This window comes from Halyomorpha halys, unplaced genomic scaffold (genome assembly GCF_000696795.3).
Source record: "Halyomorpha halys isolate HHAL.00 unplaced genomic scaffold, Hhal_1.1 Scaffold885.1, whole genome shotgun sequence".
In the NCBI taxonomy this organism is placed as follows: domain Eukaryota; kingdom Metazoa; phylum Arthropoda; class Insecta; order Hemiptera; family Pentatomidae; genus Halyomorpha; species Halyomorpha halys.
Window position 1 is genome coordinate 97,805 of NW_027104929.1, and position 8,692 is coordinate 106,496.

An 8,692-nucleotide genomic window follows, 5' to 3' on the forward strand; every position below is an offset into this window, starting at 1 on the left:
ATTTATTTATAATCTTAAAATTCTTTCTTGAGACTGGCAATTTTTTACTAAATAATTCAAAACACTATCCAAATTATAGTCTCAAAACTTTTATTGCTTTTACACGTCCAACGTTTCGGCCAATTTGGCCATCTTCAGGGACAATCTACTTAATTCACTATGAAACATATCATTTAATCATTCCAAAAACTTCATACAAGCTATTCTGCCCAGGTCAAAATATTTATATCCATTAAGTCAAATATCCATTAAAAATCACAGTCAAAATTATTTCTTATTAACCACTATCAATACACTTTTATTAACCTTAAGGTTATAATAAAAGTGTATTGATAGTGGTTAAAGAGAAATAATTTTGACTGTGATTTTTAATGGATATTTGACTTATTAGATATAAATGTTTTGAACTGGGCAGAATAGCCTGTATGAAGTTTTTGGAATGGTTAAATGATATGTTTCATAGTGAATTAAGATTGTCCCTGAAGATGGCCGAATTGGCCGAAACGTTGGAGGTGTAAAAGAAATAAAAGTTTTGAGACTATAATTTGGATAGTGTTTTGAATTATTTAGTAAAAAAAATTTTAATTAACATAATGAAATATGTGAAAGAAGACAATATACATGATATAATAGGCAAAGAAGGAAACAAAATATATAATACAATGGGTAAAAGATGTGCAGTAGTAAAGATAAGTAAAAAGTGATAAACTAAACTAAATATAGAATGTCCAGAAAAGTGAATAAGGAAGGAACTAGAGAAAAGAAATGTGTGAGGGCTGGGAAGGAGGAAGAAAAATTTGAAATCACAGTATGAAATCCTTTACTTAAATTTTGGAATTATAAGAGAGTTTCTTTTGATGTATTTTAGATTCAGCTTCAATCTTCTTACAATTTTTGCTGCGTTTAAAAATTTAAACTAAATAACTAATTAAGTCTTAGTGATAAAATTTGATTTACTTCACAACAAACTAAAATAAAATAATATTTTGCATTTTAAAGTGAGTTTCTTCTGAGACTTTTCAGATTAATTATCTGATAGCTATTAAAGCTTCTTATAATTCAAGTTATTTTTAAAAATTTCAGACTGAAATTTAACTAACCAAAAATGATGAAATTTTAATTACTTTCATTATAAATAGTTAGGGGTATCTTTTGCACGAGACTATACTTCCCATTATCAAATTTTAAAAAAACTAACAAAGTGTATAACCATGTAATGTCAATCAGGCTGATTTGATAATATAGAAATAAAAAAATATAATAAAAACTACATTTTTTTATATTCTCATCTGAAATCCTCTACAAATTATTACTGACAAATATCATTACTACTGAGCATCCATCATTGTTTCAGTAACATTTAGTTGTCTCGGTTTCTAACATACTTTGGGACAAATTATATATATATATTTTATTTTATACCAGATCCTGGTACATACTGTAACAGGTGGGCCTGACATGGTTGATATGACCGTTATATTATATATATTTTTTTTAACAGTTCATTATGGGGGAGTATAGTCTTGTACAAAAGACACCCCTAACTATATACAATGTTATTATTAAAAGAAAAAAATAATACAATAAATAGATAAGAATAACGCTTCTTAATAAAAGAGGAAAGTAAAATTAATAACAAAAAATAATGATATTGGTACACTTAAATAAAACAAACAATTGCTCTGTGATAGTAAAAAGAAACAGGTTAATTTGAAAAAGGGACGAGAGAAAAAAAGAGAAAACAAATAATGAATAAATAAAATGAGTAATAATAATAAGTAAAATAGAGGTAATGTGATTATGAATTAATTTTATATTTAATAAAATTAATAACAGAATGTCCTGTAGCAGTCTGGGCTTCAATCTTCGGATTGAGGTTGCGTTTCCCACGTTGTAGGTCACTGCTCCTTTAACTGTTGGCAACAGAGTGGAACTTCATGAACCATTTTTGATGTAATCCTCTATTGACTCCATCTGTAATTCCCGATGGGACAAATTAACAACTAATCATGGTATATAAAAGGTTATAAAGCAATAATTTAATAAAATAAAATATTTTTGAAGTTTCTTAAAGCTTAAAAGTCTTATAGTAATAAATAAAAAAAAGAATCAGAGTACACATAAACATATGCTTTTATTTATTTTAAAAGAAATACATGTGACTTTGAAGAAATTTAATTATGCTCAAGAATTATATGTAGCTCATGTTTTGCAATATAATAGTTGTTACAGACATAACCGAAGTGATTTGTGTTCTAGTTTCAAAAGCCAGTTATGACATTTTTAAAAATAAACTTAGAATGAATCAAATAATGAAGTTGTAAATTTTTTTTTTCACCATTACAAGTGATGTTAAGACATGTTGATTCATCTCTATCTTATTTCGATACAAAAGTAAAAGTGATGCTTTGCACAAAAGGAGCTTTGAGGTTATAGAAAATTCAGACTATTATCATATGTTGTCAACATATGCTAAAAGGAGTATTCAAAATAGACTGATAAATGTTTCATGATTAAACCAAAAATTAGTATTTATGAAAATACATTAGGTGAGGGAAGATTTGGAACTTGAGCATCTTACATATTTTTAAATACAAAATTAACATACCATGGAAAGGCAGCGTGAGTAAATTTTATTTCTCTTCATTGCAAGTTTCCCCACGATTTCCTTTAGAATGGTTTTATAACCCTGCTTATCTGCCAATATTTTCTTATATCAGTAAGTTTGGATGTCGAACCTATCCCAATGTTGACTCAATACATGTAATGAAGGGAAGTTGGTTCTAAGCACTATTGAGTAATATTTAATTCTTGACACAAAACTTTTTTTGGATGCTGTATTTTATCATTGAATCAAAAACTAATGAAGTTTTGAATCTGAATGAATGAAGTAAATTTTATCCCCTTTCATAATTAAAAAAATAAATTTATAAAAAAGCTTCATGTAGCCCATCAACTCGAGTTACTTAAATATATACATTCTCGAATTTATTTTAAACTTAAAACAAAAAACAGAGCAGTACAAGTAATGAAATATTAGCACTTGACAGCTATGATGAGAGTAATTGTATTTAAAGGTTATTGTCCATTTTACATAAATGTATAATAGATTATAGTCAGTACCTATTGCCTCATTATAACTCAGAGAAAATAGTTTAGGATTCAGTTTATTTTACTCTTGAACCAGTTTAGTCCAAAATTGATAGATCATTATACGCTTAGTTTAATTTTTAATAGTGACATAAAAATTGGTCTTTGGACAAGTACAAACAGGGGGCCGCCCATAGCTCAGTGGTTAAGACACAGTCTTACCAATATGATGCCTATTGGCGGTGCCGGTTCGAATCTGGCCTGGGACGTTGACTTTTTTCATTGCGTGGCGGTCCCACAAAATGATGAACTTTGACCCCCAACCATGGTTAGGCAGTATAGGACTCCAATGGGAGTCTTGGCCGAAAAAAAAACAAACAAAAAAAAAGTACAAACAGCCATCTTATGGTTTCCTCAGGTAAAGACTGAAGAGGAACCTCCTCACACACTGGAAAAATTTCTTTATTCCTTTGGGAAAATATTAGAAAATTATGCAATTTTTCAGGGGCCTTTCCAGTATTTTTGCCTTTACCAAAATACTTTTCAAACTTTTGGTTATAGTTTTCTTGTGTATACAAAACATTTCTAAATTATAACAATAATTTTTTTAGTATAATTAGATCTTCCTTTTAAATATCATCATCATGGTCAATCAACGATCTTTCTATTTTGAAAACTTTCATATCAAATCCATCACATTTTGGAGCTTTCTACTGTTGTTAGCATGCCACATTTATTCATGTCTGTATTCAGTATTTCTTCCTTCTTACGTCCAAATTTATCCAGAATTGATAGAAAATGAAGTATTTAGTTAATTTCAATAAAAAAAAAAACTTAATTTAATTTTCCAAAAATTATTTTTAAAAACTTTTCAGAATTATTTTTATTAAATCCCATTTTGGTATCTATCAGAAAAAATAAAAATCAATAACTAATTTTTTTTTTGCTTAAAAATGAGGAACAGAAATATTTTTAGATTTAGGTAACTTAACATATACAATAACTATCTTGGGATTAAGAGGAGTTCATACTTGAAAATATGAGAAAATTAGCTTGCTTAAAGCTGCATTTTGAGGCATTTTAATAGTTCATTTACTTATTAACATCTTTCAGCTTACACTAAAACACCATTAAAGTTAAATAATAAAACAATTTTAACAATTATTTCTCATAAAATATGTGCCGTTTGACTCTCCTTTGGCCCACCTATAGTCCTTGAAACACTGGTTAGGAACCACTGATCTAAATTCCACTGCAATACTTCAGTAAAAAAATAAATAAATTACTAGGGGAAATATTAATGAAAAAGACTAACATATTGAAAAAAGAAAAATGTGTACAAAACGAATTATATCAAGAACAAAAATACAATTTAAATCAAGAAGTAACCTAACAGATTTTCTTCAGTTAACAGCTCTTCATATAAACTAATTTTTTTTTTTTGAGCCTATCAATGGGCCTTTTGAGTTGGGGGCCTTAACAATCTCCGACCAGGTGTCATGGGTTTGGACATAGTTTTTGAATTTAGTGAATTAAATGATTATTCAATGCTCTTAAACATACAATTCAATATTTTTTTTTATCTCCATCTATTTAAAAAATATACAGTTTGGTTATTTTGGAGATAATATGATATAAATGATGGCTTGGATAAACCAGAAATGGAAATCATGTAAAACATAAAGGAAACTGCTGAAATTCTTTGAAAGTAAACTACAAAAACTGGTAAAAATAAAAAAAAAGAATCTTTTCTAATGAGTGAATCATGGGCTGGAATAACTTTGCATGTATTATAAAAACAGATTAAGTACCAAGCCTGGTTTATCAATACATTTGATTTATCAATAAAGTCTCTAGTTCTAAATTGAATGTAATTCCATTATATTCAGCAATATTATCATTGAATCATAAATTACACTGTTGCTAAAGTAAAATCTTAATACATGAAAAGAAATTTTTAAAAACAAATATCATTACAAACTATAATATATAATGATTGGAGAAGTTTGTCGGGGGGTGTGGTCAGCAAAGAACAACATAAATAAACAAAACCAAATTTATTTATTGAACATCGGCATTATTTAAATGAAATGTCAGCATAAAATAGATAAATATGGTTTTGTTTATTTATGTTGTTCTTTGCTGACCACACCCCCCGACAAACTTCTCCAACCATTAATCTACGGTTAACTATCTACACCTCATTATAATATATAATGTTTTTCTAGCCCATGATGTAATTATAAAATCTTGAGGTCCTGTCTTAGAAATTTTCTAAGCCAAAGAAATCAATAAATACAGCTTTTGCATGGTTAGAAATTTTTTTAAGTGTATAAGTAAAATGTATACATAGCTACCTTAATTGAACAATAAATTATCAATAACAGCACCTTTCCATGGTTAATAGAATAAGAAACTTTATAGCCCAGTAAAATTACCTGTTAACCTAATGGCAATAATAAATTAATATATTTCAGTGGATTCTAATGCGTAACTATTAGCAAAAGATGAGGGTAAAAAGATCCCTGGGGTATGTAAACCTAATATGGGAAATATTTCATAATGGCCAACATATATTTTTAGATTTATAGCCAATAACTCCTACTAAAGTATTGATAGTAGCTTAACTTTGTAAATTAGTAAAATTTAAAGGACAATTGAAAAAAAAAGGTATATAACAAGCATAGGTATGAAGGTATAGGTTATCTTAGATTTTAAACTAAACCTATTTTTACCAACAGGGGGATCAAGTTCCAGATTTAGTGCATTTTATTTAGTTTTTTTTACCTAAAACCCATTTTTATTGAATTAATTAAAATTTTTTCTTTTCTATTATGTTTGTTATGTCAAAAAGTAAAAAGTTTACCTATTAAAAGTTTCATCTTTTGTGTACACTATCATCAAAATTACATTTTTTTATTGTATTTTTTCAACAGCTGACGCACATTTTCAGATAGAAAATAATTCATTTTTTAACTAGACGTAAACAACAGCAACAGTAAGTGAACTTGAAAAGTAGGTGTTCAACAGTTTTAAGACTGCAACATTGAAAGTTCATTTTATTAAAGAAAAAAACTAGAAGTTTCGTTCATTTTTCATTCATTACATTGAATAATCCTTAGGTTAATATTTTCTAGGATCCCGTTTTATTTTATTTCATTTTTTCAATTTTTTTTCTTAACCAACCTAAAATTGAGCCATTGAAATCTTTATGTTCGATATTTTCCAAATTATAGTTTTTCAAATACCGATATTGTTTTCCAAACAAATTGATTATCAATGAGTTATCTCATTATTTAATCTTAGGTTCTTTTATCCCTTAAGTGCAGCTTATAAATATTTTTACATCATTTTAACATAGTGTAAATAAATTTAAAATAAAATAAATCCACAAAGTATTGATTTCTTGTTGTTTGGAAAGAAACATTGGTGTTGGAAAAACTCTATTTATGAACATATTGAACATAAAGAGTTCTCTCAAGTCTCAATTTGAAAGCTTGTTAAATTCATCATAAAGCAGTTTATAATAATTATTTTCCTAAGAATAGTAGTTTTCATGATATTTGCCAAAATAAATTTACAAAAAGTTTTTTTTTTTTTGAGAAAAAATATTGCTATTAAATAAAATGTATGTATCTCAGGGATTATTAATCAGAAAGAACTCTGTTAGAGTTTAAATTGAAGCTCCTTGAATGCAATATAAAATAGTTTATAATGATATTTCAGTAACTTTTAATACTTCAGAAATTATTGATATTAAACTTATATAAAAATATGTGATTATGAGAGATAGTTGACCGTGGATGATAAATGAGGAGAAGATGGTTGGGGGTGCGGTCAATGAAACACAAATAAGTATGACTAACTTATTTTAATGTGCCGACGTTTCGGCTAGAGTTTTTAGCCCTGAAGAAGGCTAGAAACTCTAGCCGAAACGTCGGCACATTAAAATAAGTTAGTCATACTTATTTGTGTTTCATTGACCGCACCCCCAACCATCTTCTCCTCATAAAAATATATGATAGCCATTCTGAAAAATTTGCCATATTAGAGATTACCTACTTCCAAGGAGATTCCTAGGTACAGCCAAATTTTAAGCTATTTTTACTAGACTATTAAAAATATTTTTTCAAAACATCTCAGAGAATTATAAAACATTTTTCCAACTTGATTATTAATCTTTATGTGATCTATAATACCATGTAGTAAATGTGGTTTATTACTCCTTTAAAACCTTTTTGTTTGCCAATTTGATCTTTATTATTAATTTTTCCTAACTTTTGTTACAGAAAATTTTAGAGTTCCATGTAATTTTATAAAACACTCAATAGAAGCAATTAGAAAGAAAATATTAAACATTTCATAGCAGATTCATTGAGCTACAAAAACATTCAGATAAAAAAGGTAAATTGATCAGTTCTGGTTCTGATTTGATTCCAGGGATTAGTTTAGTAAACCTCTAGTTAAATTGACTAATGATTTGATTAACTTTATTAATCATAATAATTTTTCATCATTATTGTCATCTCATTTATCCAGTTATTTTCCTGAATTAGAGGTTTCCAAACTATGGTCCTCGGATGTAATTTGGCCCTTAATCCTGATTGCCATAGTTTATTTTGATTATGTTTAAAAAGTTCCAATGTAAGTAAATCATATGAAATATTAATTATAGATGATTTTAATTAACAGCCAATTAAAAAACACAATTACTGATATAAATAATGAAACTGAATATTTTAACAGTACTTAAGTATGGTGGTATGTAAGTATGTAATGATTTATTTTAATTTATGCTTTATCCTAGATCTCAGCCCTTTTAACTGAGTGAAGGAGTCAATGGCTCTTGGATATAAAGGCCCATTTCCATGGCAACAATTTTTTCATAGCCATTATGACTGTATAAACAATGAAATTCACTGTCATCATTCTTTTCAAACTATCAGGACTGTTAACAATTCTGTGATAGTATACAGTACCTGCCTGATATACTAATTTTTATATATAATTAGTATTTGCATACTACTAATATTCATATATCACTAATATTCATGCCCACTGATATTTATATATCAATTTAATTTAAAACATATGTTTGTTAAAGCTAAGGATATGATCATAGTTATTCATTAAGTCACATGAAGCATGTCAGAGTAGGGCGAAAATTAGCTATAGTTGAAACTAATAGAAACTAATAGCTAAAATAGCCATGATACAACCCTTATTCATTAATGAAACATTGATAAATAAATATTGTATCCACGGTGATTTTAGCCATTAGTTTCAGCTATAGCCAATTTTAGCCCATCTCTAAAGCATTTGTTCAATTTAGTTTGATAAAGCCTAGTTTACGGTATTCCTCATTTCATTATATCACAGTCGTATACTGCAATGTTTAATGTCTATCACTTATAGACACCTTTATAGGAAACAGTCATATCGTAAACTCATAACATATATTGTAATATGCTCTTTTTTAGTAAATAGTATATTTTGATGTATAAATGGTTTTAATATGTTTTATTTTATGTATCATTTTAATATTCATTGCTTTGTTTATCCAAAAAGCAAACTAACCAAGTTTCATTGTTTATAATAACTT

General features: G+C 27.5%; 1 protein-coding gene across 4 annotated transcripts in view; it reads left to right on the plus strand.

Annotated features, from left to right (window-relative positions):
- Positions 1-2,167: 2,167 nt before the first annotated feature.
- The window catches only part of LOC106686827 (klaroid protein), a 45,330-nt gene continuing 38,805 nt past the window's right edge, over positions 2,168-8,692 (plus strand). Inside the window, exons 1-2 of one of the 4 annotated variants that reach the window (XM_067046171.1) lie at positions 2,169-2,622; positions 7,380-7,494. The gene's annotated coding sequence lies outside the window, so the exon portion shown is untranslated. Of the gene's footprint in view, positions 2,623-7,379; positions 7,495-8,692 lie in introns of all 4 variants that reach the window. The other 3 variants (XM_067046174.1, XM_014430382.2, XM_067046177.1) reach the window with 3 other exon arrangements.